The sequence below is a fragment of the Phocoena sinus genome, chromosome 16 (genome assembly GCF_008692025.1).
Source record: "Phocoena sinus isolate mPhoSin1 chromosome 16, mPhoSin1.pri, whole genome shotgun sequence".
NCBI lineage: Eukaryota > Metazoa > Chordata > Mammalia > Artiodactyla > Phocoenidae > Phocoena > Phocoena sinus.
The window spans coordinates 46,556,020-46,578,270 of record NC_045778.1 but is presented as its reverse complement, the minus strand read 5'-3'; the positions used below and the strand labels follow the sequence as shown (position 1 = coordinate 46,578,270).

Genomic DNA, 22,251 nt, shown 5'->3' with positions numbered 1-22,251 from the left:
GCATTATGTTCTTTCTTCAGATGAAGGTGGTGGTGTTTGAGTATTGATTCCAACACCTGCTTTTACAATGGTGTTTATACTCCAGATAACACCTATTCAGAGAGTAAAGGGATCAGCTACTAATTCTGTAGAAACGACCCTTGGTTTGCTAAATGCTTGTGGGAATCATAAAAGGTTCTTAGATTTAATCCCACTTACTTTGTTCTTAGGTCCTTGGGAGCTTTTTGTCTTGTTTAATAGTCTGGGATTGAATATTAATAGATTCTTCCTTGTCTTTAACCTGACCCTGTTTTATAGCTGAAAAAACAAGGGCAACCTTGTTTCCTGTAAGTCAACAACAAAAGTAATAACATTATTATTCATTGTGTGGTGGGTACTGCCCTGAGTTCTTTTATTGATTATCCTGTTTAATAGTCTCAACAACTCCGTGACCACTATTTTGTAGATGATGAAACGGAGGCAGAGTCAGAATGTGGCTGAGTGGCCCCAGGTCTGCTTGTAGCGCTCAACACGCGCTGTACTGCCAATTGGCATGGGTCACTGTCCAGGCCAGGGGCTCTCAAACTGCCAGCATATTGGAATCACCCTTAGGGCTATAAGGGTGCCACCCTTAGGGTACCATGTCCAGGTACCCCCTCCCCCGCTCATGTTTTTATTTACTTGGTCTAGGATCTCAGGTGAAGGTGCTGTGCGTTCAGGATTGAGAACCTTTGAGCCAGAGCAGTGGTTCTTAAAATTTGGTCCCCAGAACAGCGGCATCAGCATCACCTGGGCACTTGTTAGAAGCAGAACTTCTTAGGTCCCACCCAAGCCTACTGAGTTGAAACTCTAGGGTGGAGGTCTAGCCTTCAGTGTTTTAACAAGCTCTCTGTGATTCTTTTTTCCTTACATTGTAAAATAGATAAACTTCACCCTCGTAACCACTGTTGCGTGTACATTTCAGTAGTGTTAAGTATATTCACATTGTGGAGAAGTAGATCTCCAGAACCTTCTCATCTTGCAAACCTGAAACTCTATACCTATTAAACGGTTGTCCTTTCCTCTCTTCCCCTCCCCAGCCCCTGGTAACCACCAGTTTACTTTTGTCTCTGTGAATTTGGCTACTTTGGATACCTCGTATAAGTGGAACTCCAGGTGAGTGTTGTGGACACACAAGTTTGAGAACCCCGCACTCCAAAATTCGATTTGGCTTATCTCCCTTTAGACTCCTACCCACACCATTCGTATCAACCATACTGTGAATCTCAAACACACACCTTGAGCGTGCCACTGTCTTCCCAGTTCTGCCTCTGCCCCCTTGTTGTCCTGTGTCACTCGTCAAGTTGCTGAACTTCCCTGAGCTAGTTCTCTCATCTCTATAAAGGAAGTAACTGAACTTGCAGAGTCTGGTAGAAGTTAAATGATTAGACACATGTGAAAGTATTTTGTAAGCTCTCAGGTGGTATACTAATGAAATATTAAGTATAGAAAATATCTTTTTAAAGTTTAGTTTTGTTTTTATTGAAGTTGTACAAGCTTGATTTTTAAAGGGTTATGTAGTTCCACAAGGCCTCTCATCCCCTTTATGGTGTTGTGCCCTCCCTGCCTTCCAATTTCTTATTTGGTATTTACCTTATACTGTGTAAACAGGATTCACAGGTATGCTATATAGTATAGTTTGATTACTTTAACTTTCCTGCACACAGATTTTTCTTGGATTTAATAATTGTCTTGTCTTTAAAAATTTTGTGCCCTTATCACTAAGTTAGCCACAAACAGCCTTCCATGTGAATCTCCTCCCAATATCTTAGGTATTTTATCAATTTTATCTTCTTGACATTATCTCACCTGGAGTCTTAGGCACTGCACCTGTCTAGACCATATCCTCTCCAGGCCTGCTGTGTACCACGCCTTGAGATGGACTCTTCCTTCAACACCATTCTGGGGATTTCTCTTATCTTGCTTCTCTGTGGGCTTCCCTGTTTTCCACATTCCATATTCCCTTCTTTCTTGGTTTATTCCCTTATTTTGGCGTGTTAGTTTCTGCTGTATATTTATATTTACCGTACAGTCTGGTTGGTGTAGAGTTCTAGACTGGCAGTCTCTGAACCTCAGAATAGTGAAGGATTTGCTCATTGCCTCCAGGCTTCCGGTGTTAGTGGTGATAAATCTAAGACCTTCTGATTCCCCGTTCTCATCAGGTGAACGATCTTTCTTACTTTTTCTCTCGGACTCCTAGTTCTTCACGATAATGTTCCTTGGTGGGGAGGGTCTATTTTCATGTATTGTGCTGAGGTCTGAATGGGCATTTTCAGGCTGGAAACTCACCTCTTTCATTTTTAGGAATTTTCTTGACGTCTGTCATTACTGACTTTTCCCCCTCTTTTCTCTGTTCTTTCCTTCTGAAATTCCTGTTAGGTGTTGACTGACTTATACTGTTGACTGTGATCTTTACTCCTGTTTTCCACCTCTATTTTTAAGCTGTTTTCTTAGAATATTTCCTCAACTTTACTTTCTAATCTTTCTATTAAATTTTTAATGTTTGTTATCATGTTTTTGTTTTCTGATAGTTCTTTTTTTTGGTTTGTTCTTCTCTGGATGCTTCTATTTTATAGAGTCTTGTTTTTTTATAAGAGTATTCTCTTAGCTCTCTGAGGAGATAATTATACTTTTTTATTCTTTTTGAAGCTTTCTTTTTCTCATGATTTTTATTAACTTGCTTTTTTCCCTGTTTGTTTCTGTCTTTCATATTAGATACTTTCTTTATGTGGCTGATGATCCTTGAGTGTCAGTTCATGTTTAAGAATGGGGCTTCATAAATTGGAAGATATATGGCTTCTTTGGGTCTGCTACGTCAATTGCCATTTTCAAATTGATTTCCAGCTTTAAAAAGTTTAAAATTTAAATCTCTCTCCTTGTGGATTTATGCCTTTAAAAAGCAGTAACTGTTGTATTGGGGGTTTAGGAGAGAGAGGAACTAAATATGTGTGTCTGTCCACTGTCTTTAACTGGAAGTCAATATAGAAGTCTTAAAAATCCAGGGCAGGATTTGTAGCGTTGGTATTTGGTCAGACACATACCTGCAGTGGTGAGCCTTAGCTGGTGTTCTTTTATTTTTAAGGCGTGATATATATTTAGATTGCCTCAGTAGAGATCTTGGCTTTCTTGTTAACTCTGCAGCAGCTGCCTCTTTTTCTTGGTTAAAGGCTTTCATTTCAGATGTAAAATACCAATAAATTTATAAATAATTGGGCTTTGAGATAAAAAATAAGAATCCTTAAAAAAAATCCTTATTGATGTTTCTAAAAGCAATTTTCTGAGGGTAAGCATCTAATTCTTAGATTAAAATGCAGCTGACACATTAAGCCTTCTTACATGAAAAGCCCAATAATAGGCTTTAATGCCGTTTGTCCTTGGCCACCCACAAAGGGCACTGCCGCAGGCCAGAGGGATTGGACATAAATATGGCATGGGAAGTGAGGCTGTGTTTGTGACTTTGATCCCTAGTAAATGCTTCAACAAAGCATTCAAGCTCGGATCGTCAGAGAGTAGGTAAAAAACTAACCTTAATTCTGATAGCAGGTCTCTGCAAAAATTAAGCAGGTTTGGGGAGGGCAGTGCGGTTCTTTTAATATAGGCCAACTGACCTTGGGTTATTGGGTTATCTCCTGATGTGCCCCTTGTGGCGATAAATTCAGTTTCTTTCTGTCCTCTGAACATTGGGTGTGTCCTCTGGCAGATAGATACCCATGCTTCCTTCCCGCTTACTGGGGCACAGCCCCTCAGAGGAATGCCTTGGTCATTGGGTGATAACTGAGATGGTAGTTCCTGGCCTGGTGGCGATTAGATAACAGAAGTTCTTTTCAGAAGGCTTGCAGCTCTGCACAGCAGCAGCTCTTCAATAGCTATAACTTCACCACTGGGAAAGGAAAGGAAAACCTCTCTGCTTCCATGCTGATTGCTGTGGAAGCTTGCCCAAGATCCTTTTTTTGTGTGCAGAGCTGTGTGCAAAACTGAGAAATTGCTTTCTACTTAAAATATTGGCCTTTTATTACTCTATCAACCTTTGGGGAAATCAGATTCACAGTTTACCTAAGTTTAGAAAGTCAGTTACTCACTCTTATTGTTAAAGCCACCAACAATCTAGGGGTAATTTTAGTTACTGTCTTGAGGTTGAATTAAAATAATAGGAGCACGGTACTGTAGATCTTCCTTGTTAGTTGTTGAGTTTTTTTAAAAAGCTAAATGTAAATAAATTATGAATTCTTGTCAGTTAGGAAGGGACCCTTTTTGTTAAATTAGAAACTCCTCTCTCTATATTTCTGTGTCCTTCTCCCTTAATATATATACAGTAGCAAAATGACCTCCTGGCGCTGTGTCTGTTACTTCACAGGCAGAGACCAGAGTGTTTAGTGCTAAGAGGGAAACTTGCAAATGATGACAAGTTAGCTGACCAATGTCCAGCCTGAGTTTTCTGAGTTTTGTCACCCTCGTTGATTATCAGCATTGCTGCTTCTGCCACGCTTCCACTTTTAAAGCTCTAGCCCAAGCATGAGCAGAATATTTCCTTGGTTACTCTCAGCTTAATTGAAGCAGCCTGAGTTTTCTATTTTCTGCATTCTGAGGGTCAGCAATGGAAACTAAACCTCTTTTTTTTTTTTTTTTTTTTTTAAATTAAAAGGAGAGCTACGACTGTTGTTTGCAGAAACTGCCAGCTTCTGGTCTTGCTGGAGCTACTTCACTCCCAGGGCTTAAAGCCCCAGCTCTGTGCAGTATTTATAGGTTCCTGAGTAAGGAGCCGAGGAAGAAGCAAATATGCATAGTTTCCAAGTGATTTACATGATACGCCCTGTGGCATTTTATCATTTAAAATTTCCTTCTGTTGCCAACATGATTTTGGCACTTAGTATGTGATAATTATGATTTGTATTCTTTAGCAAACTTCTATTGGCAGAGGTTTATCACATACGTACGTTACAGTGTAATGTGTACCATCAGAAGTGCTATCAAGAAATGAAGGGTTAAAGTTATGAGACAGATAGTTTTGTGATTCAAAAAATGTGTGAGGCAGACTATAGCTTTGTCATTTGTGCTTTGAGATTGCCATGAATAGGCCCCTCATCTGGTTGAGAATTTTAACTACCCAGTTTCTCTATGGGAAAAATTGCTCTTCAGACAGAGTGTGAATGAAATATCCTGTCCATTGTGGGACTCCTCATGTTCTTGGAGGGAGATGAGAAGAAAGGGTAGCATTTATGGCATTTGGCTGTTTCGCTGAAAGGGGGGGTGTGTTCTTCCAGCTGCAGCTGTGGTGGCTGCTGGGAGGACAGTGCGACAAGGGTGTCTAAAGAGGGTCTAAGATCAGGTACTTGGTGAGGGTTTTCTGAGGTCGCTGGCTTTTCACGTGAGACCCCAGTATCTGATGCCTTTTGTGAAGGCCACGGTTATAACCTTGTTTGAGAGATTTACTGTTGGGTCCATAACGAGGACAAGCTGGCCATGCTTCTGTTGAAAGAAGTTGGATCTCGCCTGCAGGGTGAGCTGCTTTAGCTCATCCATCACGCTTCTTGTGGGGCATCTCTGATCAGAAGCTGGGGCAGATCCGTGTTAGGTGGTGGGGTTGGTGGGGCTACTGTCTCCCACTTGGGAATTTTTGGAACCTTCTTTGGTGATATGGTGTGTAAGAGCCCATGTTTAGAATTAGACAAAACAGATCTGGTTGTATATCCCAGCATCTTGGCTGAGACCATGGGCAAGTTACTTCACCTTTCGAAACCCCAGTTTTCTCATCTGTAAAATGGGAATGTTGTTTGCTTCAGGGTTATTTTAAGGATTAAATGAGATTTTATATATATATATATATTTTTTTTTTAGTACTAATTATAATACATTAATATATTTATTATTAAATATATGAGCTTTCTATGTTAATATATAAATTTTTATATCTATCTTATATATATGTGCACAGAGACATGTACACTCTATACACATACAGTAGCACCTGGCACATAGTAAGTGCTAAATATGCAGAGGATGTTATTATCACACCATTATGTATTATTATGCTGTAATTATGCTCAGACATTGTGGTGTGCTGGGTACTGTATGGTGCCCCCCTGGCTCCCTTCCTCCCAGATGCAACAGTGCTCACTGTGGGGAAATGGGAAAGATGCTAGGCTTTGCTGAAATTGCACCCAGATTCGAATTTGCTTTTCTTAGTTCTTATTCTTCTGACTCTTAAGCTTTTACCTTTTCTTAATGTTCAGCATGTTCTCTTAAAGTATTAACTATTAAGATGGGCATGACAGCTCTCTGGGCAGGGAACATAGGCTGCCCCGGCACGGGCAAAGTGGCTTTATAAAGACGTTGTCTCTTCATCAGCTTTTTAAGGTTTACTTTTCCTTCCACTAAGGGAGAATTTGTTTATAAAACAGTTTATTAGGCAGCCGTTAGTTTTTCTACTCTTTGTCAGTGATTTGACCCTTGGGCAGCAAGAGGTAGCTGGTATTTGCAGTTGGACGATATAAAATTCCTGTTGAAGTCAGACCAATTTATCCATTAGCTCCTGCAGAAGGGTGGTGGGCAGAAGCAGTTTCTTCTTCCCTTTTTTGAAATACAGAATTGAAGGGCCCACTGTATGATGTGACTAGGACCCTAACAGGGAACTATAGTTACGGGGCAGTAGCACATAGACCTTGGATGTATCTCTCATTTTACTCATTTATTCTCACTTTGGAAAAGTATTTCATGTGTAATATAGGGGTACTAGCTATACTTATAAGGGTCTAGATTATGTTGATGTTTTTCAGGATTATTAAAAAAATATGTTCAGAAAAGCTGAGGTCCACAAGAAATAACATTGGCAGAATTAACCTGAGACTTAATAGCTGATTTACTAGAAGGTGGTTTCTGTTATGTTCAGTGATTTTATGTAATTGAGCTCCAGTCCTTTATTACCTTTGCTACTGAGGGACCAAGAATCTAAAATGTTTCTTGTGTGACTTTTTCGGCAGGTGAGGAGGGCTGGTTCGAATAGTAAAGATTATGAGAACAATACCTTCCATTTTTCCTGAACTTCCTTCTGGGAATGAGAAGCCAGGAAGCCTAGGAAAGTTTTTCACTAGTTTTTATGGCATCTTTCCCTTGGAAGGTTCACAGTTTGCAGTGCTTTGCCAGTACGAAACTGTTTTGGGAAATGTGACCAGACATTCCTAGAAGGTCAGCAAAAGACCTTTACTACGTGTCATGGAGAAGATTAGCCACTGTTGCTGCCACTGTGGCACACTAGGGGCTGGGTGCCGTCTTGGGGCCTTGTCACACCAGCCGCCCCCAGTGGGGATCACCCCAGCTACTTCGGAGGGGATAGGAAGCCTCTGGGAGGTTCAGCTCAGGTTGCATAATAGTGACTGAGTCAGCCCTGATTCCAGGGCCATCCCACTGCAAAGTGCACACTTTTAACTACCATGTTTTATTTTATTGCCTCCTAGCTTGGAAAAAAAAAGTACCGCCTCCAAAATCTGGGTTCTTTCTGCTATGCCATGTTGCCCCATTCCCTGGTATCCTTACTGTTCATCCCTTACCAAAAAAAAAAAAAAAAAGGCTTCCAATTCACACACCATTTACTATAGGCACCTCAGGCAGGGCTTATAGCCCTCACTTCTTTGGGACAAAGAAATACCACCTCAGTACGTTGTAGATTATTTCCCCCTATTTATGTAGGGGAAAAGTAATCATAGGAACATAAATATAAGTTTGTGTGTTGGTCTTTTTAAACCGACTTTTACACCTAGTAAAGGTTTAGGAAAATGAGGCTAGGGGTTATGAATCCTAGCATATGGATGGCAGTGATGGGAGATCTGATGGGGGGTGGGTTTGGTCTGAGTCAAAGAAGAGCATTCAGGCAGCTGCAGGCCCTGGAGAGGAGATAGCAAGGGATCCTCATGGCTCCCTCTGGCTCAGAAATAATGTTATTTTGTTTTCTCCTATATTTGTTCCTTTGTTCATTTGTTCATTCCTTTCTTCATTGAAGCATTCAAGCACTCACCAGGCGTTATTGAGTGGCTACTGAAGCTCTTTGCAGTGCTATGTAAGAACTAAAGGTGTGAGAAATTTATCTGCCTCCTCTTATTGGGAGAAAAAGGAAATTTGGAAGAAATAGAAATATGTATATTCTGCTGTTTAAAAATATTGCTCTTGGGACCTCCCTGGTGGCGCAGTGGCTAAGAATCCGCCTGCCAATGCAGGGGACACAGGTTCGAGCCCTGGTCTGGGAAGATCCCTCATGCCGTGGAGCAGCTAAGTCTGTGCGCTACAACTACTGAGCCTGCACTCTAGAGCCCGCGAGCCACAGCTATTGAGCCCATGCGCCACGACTACTGAAGCCCGAGCGCCTAGAGCCCATGCTCCACAACAAAGAGAAGCCACCGCAATGAGAAGCCCACGCACCGCAACGAAGAGTAGCCCCTGCTCACCACAACTAAAGAAAGCCCGCGCATAGCAACGAAGACCCAACGCAGCCAAAAATAAATAAATAAATTGATAAAAAAAAGTATTGCTCTTGTAGCACCAGTTGCTTTTTGCTCATAAAAGTAGGGTGTTTGATATATTATAGAAATACGATGGTTGAGGCAAGAATGTGTAAAGAATCATAAGGTTCTATCCCACCTGCTTGTTTTTCCTACTGAATTAGCCAAATGTTCCGAGACCTTTCCCCACACCTGAAGGGTGGCATGTGAATAAAATGGGGATGCAGAACATTTTGTCATTTCCTGAAAACAGACATTTAAATATAAAACGTAATGCAATTAAGAGATTCAGTAACTTTATAAATTAATATTTCTGGAAAGTCTGAAATCCAGGGAATGTTTGAAGTAGGAAAGAATGTTTTCTTCCTTCTTTTTTCCCTTGTGGAAAAAGGAAGTTTTGAAGCATCTGAATTAAGTGTGTGTGTCTATTTTTCATAAAGCCCACATTATGATGTGTCTAAAACAAGAATCCACAATGCCTCTTGGGACCAGGCAGGTAAAATAAATTTGCAAAGTGGGTTTGGTATTAAATAAAGTAGCAGAGGCTGGGCTCTGTGACACATGGGAGAGCTGTGTGCCCCTTATGGAGGGCGCAGAGGCTACTGGAACTCGGTCCATGTTGCCAGGTGGCAGCCTAGGTCGTGGGGGATGAGGGGCCAGATCTCCCAGTTTTCATAGAAATCCAGAGTTTGAAGTAACTGATAGAAAACTTGAACAACACCAACGCCATGTGGCTCAAACAGAACCTGCCTGTGGTTCGCACTGGGCTCGTAGGTCACCACTGTGAACCCTTTTGGTTTTGTAGCACTAGGATATATTGTATATAACCCTGAGTGCTCACAAAATAATTACCTTGGTGTTTTACATTTAAACTAAAAGTTTCAAGCATTAATTACAAAATTTCCAGTTGAATTTGATTTGAAATGTCTCCTTTTATTATGAGTTTGGCTTTAACATGTAGCATAGTGCTTTGCACGTAGCGTAGTAGGCCTTTAATAAAGATTTGTTAAACTGAACTTAACGCTAAGGAGTTTAATAAGCCATCGCCTTCCAGTTTCTAAGAATCGGTGAGAAATTTGAAAACAGAGGAAGCTGTCAACAGAATAAAAGAAAGAAAATTAATGTGTTTTTTGCTTGTAGCATCCTCCACAAGCAAATAGAGAAAGCATCTGTTTTCAGAAATGAAGGAGCTATTGTAAAGGTTAAGATACAAAAAAGAGGAGGGCAAACTCATTGAATACCACTTTTGCAGTGTGAGTCTTTGCTCAGTCTTATTTTGTAAGCCATCACTTCTCTGGTTTGACTTCTTTCAATGTTCTATTTTTGTCATTCTCTTGCACTTCTCAAAGCCAAAGGTTGTCAAAATTTTCCCACTTCTGTCCATGTGCTCTTGGTGGCAAATAAGAACTGAAGCAGAAAAAAGATACACTGAAAGGATATCCAGCAGTTACCAAAGGCAGCTACGTTGCCAGAACCACAGCCAAAACCACAACATAGAGCAGTGACACCATGTGCTGTGAACACCCCAGTGAGGCCTTGGATGTAGGGTTACTGCTGTGCCACTCAGCTCCATTCTCCTCTTCCCTGTCGCCTTGTGTCACTCGCTCCAGATTCAGGGTCCTGGGTGGGAGCACCTGATTGTCTAGGGCTTGGTGCATGCACTAGGTGCCAGGGATGCGAGGGGGTGATGGTCTTCCTTCTCAGCATTTCTGATGGGGTGGGCTCCCCTCCCACCTGTGCTCACTTATTGAGGAGGACACCCCAACATAGGAGACGCAGCTGTTGGACACCAGTGTGTGTTAACTTATTTTTTTTTTGTGGTACGCGGACCTCTCACCATTGTGGCCTCTCCCGTTGCGGAGCACAGGCTCCGGACGTGCAGGCTCAGCGGCCATGGCTCACGGGCCCAGCCGCTCCGCGGCATTTGGGATCTTCCTGGACCGGGGCACGATCCCGTGTCCCCTGCATCGGCAGGCGGACTCCCAACCACTGCGCCACCAGGGAAGCCCAGTGTGTGTTAACTTTTAAATCACTCCCAGAGGAAGAGGATGGAGACATTGAACCTTCCTAGAAGCAAAGGAGTCAGATGCCCTATCATTCCTAGGACCTGACACCTTGTGGTAGGATGGAGGTTTCAGAGAGGTTAAGTGACTTTCCTGGGACATTCAATGGTAGAGTTGGGTTAGATTTTAACCCTTTTGTACCCGACTCCCAAACCCAGGGACGTCTTTGGGTGCAAGGATGTTGCGTTCCTTCTACATTTTAACATCATGTCGGATGACAGGTTGTTGTGCTTGGCCCAAGGCTTGGTGTGGCACAGGGCCCTGGGTGGTGCCTGTTTCTCTTTCAGACTGAGCCCCTCTGGTCCCCTGTAGCTCTTCCCCTGGTGAGGTGTGGTGTCAGGCCTGGCCTGGGAGCCCTGGGAGCCGTCACCTGTGCACCTCTGGCACTTAGAGGTGGATTGTCAGTACCTTCGTTCCAAAGGATACACAAGTGTAATCAGAAACCTGCACCTGTGGATCCTTGTAATTTAAACCCTCAGTCACTGAAGGACTGATTGCATAGGAAACGAGTTCCATAAAAAGAGTCTCTTATGGAAGAGGATTTAACATGGTTTTCAGTATCATGGTATTTTAGCGAGGTTCATTTTAACTGTGGTGTAATACATTCCTTTAATTGAATTAGCAGCCTCTTGGCATTATTTTGTTTCAGTAGTCACAAGACTGCTTAGCCTGCGTGTACAGAATGCCCTTCCTATGGGCACAGTCTGGGAGTATGGCAACTCCAGTCTCCCATCTGGCCAGAGAATGATGGGGTCAAAAGCATTGATCATCAGGGGCTGATCGAGAGGCCCAGGTGGCCCACCTCATGCTCTTAGGTGCCCCATAGTGCCTGATAGAAGCTGGCATCTGCTGAGCTGCTTACAGCTCATGAGTGAGATTACTGCTCTGACGTTCTCATGGCGGACGGTGGATGCTGGGAATGAGTTGGTGAAGCTGCCAGGAGCTCTGCCGCTGAGGTTTTCTTTTGACAGGAGGCGCTAGAGCTCACCTAGTAAGGGCCACAGCAGTGAGCAGATCAGAGGAGGAAAGTGTGTTTTGAAGGTGGAGCCCTGGGAATCATAGGCAGATGCACAGGGAAAGGGGGACCCAGAGAAAACGCTCCTGTCCCTTGACAGTATGGAGATGATGTTTAGGCTGTGATTTAAAAGAGATGTGACTTTGAGTAGTGGTTACCAGAGGGGTTTGGGGGGAGGGTCAAATGGGTAAAGGGAGTCAACTGTAAGGTGATGAATGGAAACTAAACTTTTGGTGGTGAGCACGTTATAGTGTGTACAGCAGTCGAAATAAAATGTTGTACATGTGAAACTTTATAATGTTGTAAACCAGTGTTACCTCAATTAAAAAATAAAGAGGTTTAACTTTGTTCTTCCAGCCTCTGCAGCAGTGTTTTTCAAAGTGTGGTCTTCCACATGTGTACATGGCAGGGTATAGGGTGCTGGGTGTGTGTATGCGTGTGTGTACCTGTGCGTGAGGCGTGCATGCAGGGAGTGTTAGGGGAAATGTAGATTCCTGAGCCCCATACCAGACCCACCAAGACATAGTTTCTGGATATAGAGGCTGGAATCTGCATTTTAGTCAGACACCTGGACTTCTGTGCACAGCTGAGTCCCAGAATCTCTGATCTAGAAAGTGGTAATTTCATTCATTCATTTGGGTGAGGGTGAGTTGGACTGGGGAGAGGCTGGGACTTGAAAAAGGAAAGAAAAGAAAGGGTGGGCCTCAGACTTATTTGTTAATCTGAAAGAAAGAAATGCATGTGAACTAGGGTGGGTTTTTCTGATCCCAGATGAGGAAATGCTCTCTGGTGGCTTGGAGATGTCACTGCAGTCTCTCCTTCCTTGTTTTGCCTGGTTGTGGAGTGATGAGCAAACTTCTGGAGTCCTGAGTGGCGGGGTGCGGCGGGGGGCATCTGAAATATTAGTGAGCGGAGACCAACTAGTGAGCCTGGAAACCATTTGTGGTATTATTTCCAGTTTCACTTATTCCAAAAGCAAAATGTTTCTCTCTCTTGCATCCTTCTGCCTTTCAGTTTAGCTAATAACTCAGTTCTTCCTCCATCAGTGGAGAGTTGAATCGTCAAGAAGCATTTGAAGCGCCACATGGATTTCTAGTTTGTTTTAGGTTGACCCTTCGTTAAAGTCAGGGTCTGACATCAGTATCTTGGTAGCTGCTTTAAATCTCTCGGTGTTTGAAGATGAAGGATTTGTTACTTGTGAAGGGCATTGGGCAACTACCAAAAAAACTGGCAGAAATGTGACCAACTGAGCACAGCTCATTCCTAGAATGTCAGAAAGATCGAGGGTTTGAGCTGGACGGAACCCCAGAAATCCTCTAATCTAGCAGCAGGGTCTGGCTCCAGGTGGCTTGTGTTCTGTCCTAGCTCTGCCATTTGATACAAACTTCACGCCTCAGTTTCCTCAGCCGTCAAATGGGGGTGGTGACACTTGCTTCTTTGTGTTGTGATGGGATTACAGTGAGCCGATGTACGCAAAATGCTTGACTAGTGTCCAGCGCGCCGTGAACACTCACAGGCCATAGCACAGGTGAAAAAGTAGACCCAGAGAAATTTTGATTTGCCTGAGGTCATAAACTTAGTTCAAGTTTCAGAAACCAGGCCTTTTTACTCCTAGTCTTATTTTATTCCTATTGACTGTTCCAGTTCACTGGTTCTTAAACTATGATTTAAAAGTTTATATCTGCCCAATATAAGCACTAAAATGTATGATGTGCTGCTTAGCTCAGAGACTATTCTTGAATAACGAGGTGTGATTATAACATAAAAACACACAGCAGGCCTCTTCTATCCCAATGATTGTGGTCCCTTGCCAAATAATGCAACCTTTGAACATGACTGTTAGGAAGACCGTGTAGCTGGATATGTGGACTCTGATCACAACTGGGTGAAACGTGATATGAAGTGTGGGAGGAAATTCATGAAAATGATGTGTAAAGGGAATGGGACTGCTGGGTCAAAGAGTATGATGCTTTTTTTTTTTTTTTTTTTTTTTGCGGTATGCGGGCCTCTCACTGTTGTGGCCTCTCCCATTGCGGAGCACAGGCTCCGGACGTGCAGGCTCAGCGGCCATGGCTCACAGACCCATCCCCTCCGTGACATGTGGGATCTTCCGGGACCGGGGCACGAACCCGTGTGCTCTGCATCGGCAGGCGGACTGTCAACCACTGTGCCACCAGGGAAGCCCGATGCTTTTTTTTTTTTTTAAAGTATTTTCATGTTGTTACCATTTAAAAAATTGATGTATAGCTAATTTACAACACTGTGCTAGTTTCAGGTGTACAGCAAAATGACTCATATATATATTTATATATATTTCTTTTTCAGATTCTTTTCCATTATAGGTTATTACAAGATACCAAATACAGTTCCCTGCACTACACAACAAGTTCCTGACGCTTATCTATTTTATATATAGCAGTGTGCACATGTCAATCCCAAACTCCCAGTCTATCCCCCCTGCTCTTACCCACTTTGGTAACCACAAGTTTGCCCTCCAAATCTGTGAGTCTATTTCTGTTTTGTAAATAAGTTCATTTGTATCATTTTTTTAGACTCCACATATGAGATCATATGATACTTGTCTTTCTCTGTCTGACTTACTTCACTTAGTAGGATAATCTCTAGGTCCATCCATGTTGCTGCAAATGGCATTATTTCATTCTTTTTTTATGGCTAATATTCCATTGCATATACATACCACATCTTCTTTATCCATTCATCTGTCGATGGACACTTAGGCTGCTTCCATGTCTTGGCTATTGTAAATAGTGCAGCTATGAACATTGGGGTGCATGTATCCTTTCGAGTTTTCTACAGATAAATGCCCAGGAGTGGGATTGCAGGATCATACGGTAGTTCTATTTTTAGTTTTTTAAGGAACCTCCATACTGTTCTCCATAGTGGCTGTACCAATTTACATTCCCACCAATAGTGCAAGAGGGTTCCCTTTTCTCCACACTCCCTCCAGCATTTATTATTTATAGGCTTTTTAATGATGGCCATTCTGACTGGTGTGAGGTGTTACTTCATTGTAGTTTTGGTTTGCATTTCTCTAATAATTAATGATATTGAGCATCTTTTCAAGTGCCTGTTGGTCATCTGGAGTATTATGCTTTTATGGGTGCTGACAGATCTTTTACCAAAAGAATTGGGCCACCAGAAATTGGTGGAGAGGGCCTCTCTCACTCCATTGATTTGACTGACACTTGTCACTGATAATATTCTTTCCTCATTTTCTCAGTACCTGGCATTAAGACTTGGCAGTTGTATTGCTAGAATCAGCAAGGAAAAACATAAAACTGTGTACACACACACTTCTTTACATATGTGTATATATGAGTGTATGTATGTATAGAAAATTGAAGGAAAAATTGTGAAAGTTCCCACTAAGAAATCACATTCTTGCTGAGCTATTTATACCTGCTTATTTCCTTTCTTCTGTCTTAAACTTCCTTTCCTGTGTTTAAGGAAAAGGTGTCAGATGCTTCCTCCTGTTTACATAGTCGACTTGAAATTCCTTGTAGTTTTACATAGGAAAGAATGGATTTTATTTTTAGAAACTTCTAAGTGATGGAACATACACTGAATATAATCTTGCCCCCTGCGTGACTAAAAAACGCCCACTCCATGCTGTGGGTATCTCCCCAGAGCTCGCTACATGAGAAGCTTAATTCTTCTCTGCTGGTAAAAATGTTTCCTGTGCCTTTTGGGCAGGCTCAGCCTGTTGAGAAAGCCTGTTAGAACTGCTGATAATAATAAGACCTTTATGACCATGGACAAGTTACTTAACTTCTGTGGGGTTCAGGTTCCTTACCAGTAAAATGGGGTTAATTCTAGTGTGTATCTGATAGACAGATCTTCCATATTCAGAGATTAGGCCAAGATAGCTATTTTTAATCCTTTCTCTTTTTCTCCTTCACTTCCAAAGCAGTCTGGGTATGCACTCTATGTGACTGCCATGTGGACAGGAGAACAGATGTAGCAGCAGACACAGAGTATGGGTGATTGCAGATGACTTGGAAGGAGAGTTCTGGGTGCTCCTCTGGAAGCTTGACATATGGTTAGTGGTTAGGATACTGATGTTGCTTAAAGAAGCAACAGCAAGTTGAGGTAAAAGACTGTGGTACCTAAAACAATAATTAGGGGTCTTCCTTGTTCAGCCCTTGTCGTTTTGGTAACAGTTCTTTGATATGTGATGTGTACTCTGTGACAAGTTTACCAACTTCCCTTAGCTTCGTGGTCTGTTTTGGGTCACAATTCTCTTTTCCAGGTGTTGTCTGAATGGATTGGTTATGGGGCTGCCCTCAATAGCCTCCAGACCAGTATGTCCTTACACGAAAGCAGTGACTGTTAGGTCCGAGGCCTTGAAATTTCATATCCTGGAACACTGACAGAATCCACTTCTCCCGTTAATCAGGAGGAAATGCCAGATGCCTTTTTTTTATCGTGGTGTTTGGCTCATTCCAATTTGCTTATCTGGGATATTTCAAGCATGAAATTTAAGCAGCCAGGAGTAACTTGTTTATTTTTTTATGGCAGGAATGGGGAAGCTTCCAGTCTGGGGAATTAGATTTGGTACATGGGTGTGAAAGCTTATGTGGTGCCTTTAAATAAAATGTCATTATAACTAAAAAAATAAGCAGATAAATAGTAATAATGATGGTGATGATAATGCTGGCGGTGATGATGATGTTAGTGAGAGTTCATTGAACCATTAGCATGTATAATAACACTCGCCAATCATACTCTGAAATCTTAGGGTCCAGTTGAAGCAGCATGGAGGCAGAAAGGTGTAGTGGTTACTAGCAAGGGCCGAGGGCCAGAATCCTGGTTTGAATCTGGCTTTACCACTTACTAGCCATGTGAGAAGTAGCTTAATTTCTCTGTGCCTCAGTTTCTTCATTTATCAGTTGGGAGGGCTTCCCTGGTGGCTCAGTGGTTAAGAATCCGCCTGCCAATGCAGGGGACGTGGGTTCAAGCCCTGGTCTGGGAAGATCCCCCATGCCGCGGAGCAGCTAAGCCCATGCGCCATAACTGAGCCTGTGCTCTAGAGCCCACGAGCTACAACTACTGAGCCCACGTGCCACAACTACTGAAGCCTGCGCGCCTAGAGCCTGTGCTCCGTGACAAGAGAAGCCATGATGATGAGAAGCCCGTGCACCGCATCAAAGAGTAGCCCCTGCTTGCCGCAACTAGAGAAAGCCCGCACGCAGCAATGAAAACCCAACACAGCCAAAAAAGAAAGAAAGAAAGAAAAGAAAGGATGGGAGGAGGTAATAAGAGTATTTATCTCTTTGGGTGGCTATGAGGATTATATAAATAAATATAAGTTAATTGGCAGGAATAGTTTCTGGTATTTAGTATGTCTGTGTTAGTTACCTCTGCAACCTTAAATCTTACCAAGTTCCACATTCTCCCTCTGTCTTTCCGTGTTGTCAACCTACCTACGATTGGGAAGCATTTCCCCATGAGTCTCTCTTGCGTATAGAGGCACTGACTTCCCTTGTTTGTACAGAGAATATCCTTGAAAGATATAGTGTCTCTGGAGCAAAGGGCAGGCCTAGTTATTGCTTTTTATAAAAGATTTGGGTTCTCTAAGTTCATATAAACTCATTTCCTTTTTTAACAAGAAAATTATTTTTCTGGTTGCCTCGGTTTGGTTTTGCCGTTGAAATATTATTATTATTTTTGCTAGTTTAGATTTTAGATTAGGGGCTGATTTCTACAACAGCATTTCCATCTTTTCTTTGCATTTCTTCTTTTAAAACACATTTCCCCCTTAAAAATTTCCTCCTTTTATTAGAAATTTTACAACGTTTAAAACATATCTAACAGGAAGCTAATTAATTTACTTAACCTTTCTTAAATTACTTCCAATGTTCTTATTGCTCTTTACTCATTATTATGGATATCTAAAAAATATTTAATAGTTAAGAAATACTAAGTTTAGTACTATTTACAAAGAACTGTACCCTATACTGAATATTCAAACACTAAAAAATGCTTCTGAACATTGTCTGGTAATGTTCAAATAATGTTAACGTTTGGGTCTTCTAGAAAGATTAACTGCACTAGAGAATCGGGATTTGTAGAAGCCATCCTATGTGTGGCTTATTAAGGCTGACTCTGTTTGTGAGACTGGCTCAGCATTGACCGCAGACAGGACTGAGAATACACACTAAGAACATGGCAACCACTACAAGGAAGACTGAGTGATCGGATCGGGACAGCTTCACTTCTGTGTGCTCCTGGCCCAGTTCTGGAAAACGTTGGCCTTAACCTTCACCTCTGCACTGCTCTTGCTTTGGATTTGGTGGGTTCTACGTTGATTGCTAAGCAAGCAGGATAATTGTAATACTTTCCCCCTATTTCTCAACTCATTTTTCTCAAGATTATGGAGAACTATACATTTCCCAAGAAATCCTGGGAAGGAGTTGTCGCATGAAAGCACTGTTCCCATTTCACTCCAGAGGAACTCCCGGCTGTCGCTGTACGCCACATGGCCCTGTGTGTCTGCCCTTTGTGATTGCACCTCTGAGGACTGCTGCCCTGCTCGCCGCGCTCCAGCTGCTCCGGCCTCCTTGCCGTCCTCAGATGCACCAGGCTTGTGCTCCTGCGGGGCACCTGCTGCCCTCTCCACCTGGAATACTCTTCCCCTGACCTGTTTGTCCCCTCCCCTTCCTTCAGGACCTGCTCACACGACCCCTTCCAAATGAGGCCTTTGCTGACCATGTAGGTAAAGTAACCCAGATCTCACACACTCCCTGTCTCCCCAAGCCCACCTTCTTTTTCTCCACAGCACTGATCACTTATCCGATGCTACTCTGGGGTGGTCCTGAGGGGAAGGACTTAATTGTGTGCCCTGCTTCACCCTCGTGCCTGGAACAGTGCCTGTCACATAGTAGGGGCTCTGTAAATATTTGTTGAATGAGTGAATGAGATTACTTGGGCAGTTTTGTAGGGAACAAAGGGGAGAGGGGAAAGATTGGTGACAGAGGTGATTTAGGAGGCTATTGCTACGGTTGCCCTGAGGTTTGGTGAGAACCTAAACCAAGGGGTTGGAGAGGAGAATGGAGTCAAGAGACAGGATGGCTAGGGTGGTAGATTCCATTTGGCAATGGAAGCGAGGGAAAAGGGGAGCCATCTGGAATATCCCCTGTTTCTAGCTTGGCAATAAAGTATACCAGAAAAAAGCCCTAAGCATTTCTTTTATAAAGCAAATCATATTAATAGGATAAGAGAATAACTTATTTCTGCAATTTGTGTTTCTCTGAAATATAGTTTCTCAAAGGCTGTAAGTAACCTTTGCCGAAATGCTGATTTTAATTTGAGGTCAAGTTTCCTAAAATGTTTTGAAAGCTAGCCATGCAGGGAGGCTTTGGCCTCCAGGGAGTTTATAACTTTAGATAGAGAGGTTTTTCTATATCTGGCAGCCAAACTGCAGTTTCTGAAGGTCTGAATGCTTAATTAGCTTTTTGGTATCATTAGTCAGTAACAGAAATAATATTTCAAATATGAAGTTTAGAGTTCTTCCTTTTAATAACTCTTTCCTTATATAAGGATGGCCTCTGAAGCAAAGGCCTCAACCGCATCCTTTATTCCACTAGTGCCACTCTGGATTTACCCATGAGGTCCAGTAATTGGCATCTTCTAGGTGACTGGGATAAGCAGCTTATTTACAGGCCAGGCCCTGCCCTGTTTCTTTAAGGCGTGGAGTCAAGAAGATCCAGCCTTGAAATTCTGTATTCTAACTCTGGGTTTGGTAAAAAGAATGCAGGAGATCTGAATGTACTGATGTGGAAGGATGTCCATGACATACTGATGAGTGAGAAAGGCAACTTTTAGAACATGTTGTGTGTCTAGAGTAAGAAGGATACATAGTGATCTGATCTGGTAACAGTCGGGAGAGTAGAGGGGAAGGACTCTCACTTCTTCACTTATATTCCTTGGAACTATACTTTATTTTCTCATTTGACTTGTATAATCTTAAAAGGAAAGCAAGCAGAGAGTCAGTGGTTCTGTGATTCTCTAAGTGGGCTGTGCTGGGGGCAGCCGTCTCACGTGTCCCCCCGGGGTCTTCCTGCACCCACGCTCCCATGGCCGCAGTTGGCTTGGCCTGAGTGGTGGCTGCCCTCTTGCAGGAGGCGTACGCCTTCTGGTTTCTCATACCCGCCAGCTGCAACCGTTTGCTCTCCATGCCTGACGCCACTGGCATTTGGGTTTACAATCTCTATTTTAAAATTAAAAAAATAAAGGAGGTGCTTAAAAATCCTTAACATTTAAACTTTTCATTAGTTTAAGCTTGCTTCTTTTTGAGGTAGCAGGCCTTACTGAGGTTTTGGTGGTCCCTGATTGACAGACCAGGACAGCTTGGCCATGTGTGTTTACTGACACGTACACCATATGATGTGCACCTGTTTGACACCGCCAAGCGAGTGATGTTGTCTCTCTATGTCTTGAATGAGGTCAGAGGTGTGACTTACTTTCATTTTTTCCCACAGTCCCTCAGTTGGGGTTGTTTCTACCATAACTTGTTAGTGTGACTTGTGCCTCTACAGTTCCTCAGTTGCTGGGGGTTGGACAGCCGAGGGTGTAGAAATCAGTATAGAGATTCTGAACTTCCACCAGCTGTGCTCTGAGACCCCCTACTCTCTGTGCTTCTTGCTAAGTCTCTGCTTCTCTCTGCAGGTTCCAGGGATGACTCGAGACCTTTTAAGTTCTTCCAAGCCTAGTCCCTAGAGCAGACCTCTGCTCGGCTGTCTCCTGGCCTTAGCTGTTGCTTCTTTGCCACTCGTAGGGCACACCAACTTGGACTGGCATTTAGGGATAAGGTGGGGTGTGAAATGTGTGGTTGTGCTGATGTCACTCTTTTTTCATCCCTGCCTTATGTGACCTGGCAGCTCTTGAGAGGGACATCTCTGCCCATCTGTTGTCTGTCTCTTAGGCTCTGTTAGTGGGAGCCCTGTCTACCTGGGACAGCCCCCAGAAGTTGAGGTGGCCTTTTTTCACCTTTGTTGGAGGTTCTTAGTTCTAGTGTCCTAAGGAGGTCTTGATCATTTTTCCTGAGGTATCTGTTGGTTTCTCATGCAAATTCGAGTCTTCATGGCCCATCCTACTTCACCCAGAATTCCAGAGAATTTATAAATTAGGTTGCTTAAGCTGTAATTTTCTTAAGAATTCTTGATTGCGACACCCAGAAGGATAGTGAAGGTTGTATGATTTTTTTTCCCATATCCTTTTTCGGAATCTTTCTACTTTCTTCCTTCAGCCCTACCTTTGCTTCTTTTACTCTAATGAGTGCTGAAGTATATAACTAATAAAGAATGAAAATGCCAACTTTTCTAAGGATTCTTCCATTTTAATAGAAGGGTCTTAAAGGCTTTAGGAATCAAAGCTCTGCATCTTAAGCACCTTGTGACCAAGGGTGAGCCAATACTTATGATCAGGTATGTTGTAGGGTAGCTCGTGAATCACCCACGTAGGCTGGCGACACTGTAGGATGTTGCAGCAAGTGGTGCCTAGGTTGTCCGTGGAGAATAGCGGTAGATGTGGAGAGACCAAGAGGTGGAAGACATGCCGGGAGGACTTTTGTATGTTGCACCAAGACCCTTATCTCCTTTGCTGTTTCCAGGCACCTTGTGACATCCCTATATCGAGGCCTATCAGAATCATTTCATCTGTTGCTCTGAGCATACCCACACATTAAGATAAAGACTAACAAATGGAGCATTAGCAGCTTAATAATTACGAAAATACGCCTTTGCTAGCTCTTTCTACAGGCTCCGGACGCGCAGGCCCAGCGGCCATGGCTCACGGGCCCAGCCGCTCCGCAGCACGTGGGATCTTCCCGGACCGGGGCACGAACCTGCATCCCCTGCATCGGCAGGCGGACTCTCAACCACTGCGCCACCAGGGGAGCCCCTTTGCTAGCTCTGACCTATAAGATAACCCGTACAAGAAGAGTAGCTTTAGGCTTTTTAGTGAGTGACACGAATTTAACGCATGACACTAAGCGCATGTCTTAGAGCTATTAGCTGTCATAATTTATCAAGTCACATATCTAAAAGCTATGATTCAGAGAGGCAAGCATGAATTTTTCCACTTGCCTTACCTTGCTGAGGTCATTTTAAATGTCCTAAGCTAGAAATTGTGTAACGATGTTTAGTTTGCCAAACTGAGAATAAAAGAGTATGAGATTTAGCTTTCGGTGAAAGTAGATTTTTCTTTTGCCTCTAAATAGCAATAATACTGTACTGTAAAATAGTAGTGTTCATTTAGTGAGTGAGTATCGTATGTCAGGAACTGCACTAAGTGCTTTTTATACATAATCTTATCTAATCCACAGAGCAGCTCTGAATATAGTCCCATTTTACAGATGAGGCGGCTTAGTCACAGAGAGGATAAACACCCTGACCAAGGTCATATAATTAACTAGTAAATGTTAGAGCTGGCATTTAAACTTAGGTGGTTTAACCCAGGTCCAGATTCCTGACCACTGACTCATACCGTTTCCCTTAAATGGATGATGGAAGCTCACTAGCTAAGGCTAACTGTGATCTAATTTGTGGACAGGGCTAATTTGACGTCACTTAAGCATATTTAACGTTAGCAAAGAGCACAGCACCATGATTGGCGTTGTGGCTGTGTTAGTTTCCTATGGCTGCTG

General features: G+C 42.8%; 1 protein-coding gene across 5 annotated transcripts in view; it reads left to right on the top strand.

Annotated features, from left to right (window-relative positions):
• SGMS1 (sphingomyelin synthase 1) overlaps positions 1-22,251 on the top strand; it is a 297,752-nt gene that overhangs the window by 42,041 nt on the left and 233,460 nt on the right. The window lies entirely within an intron of this gene.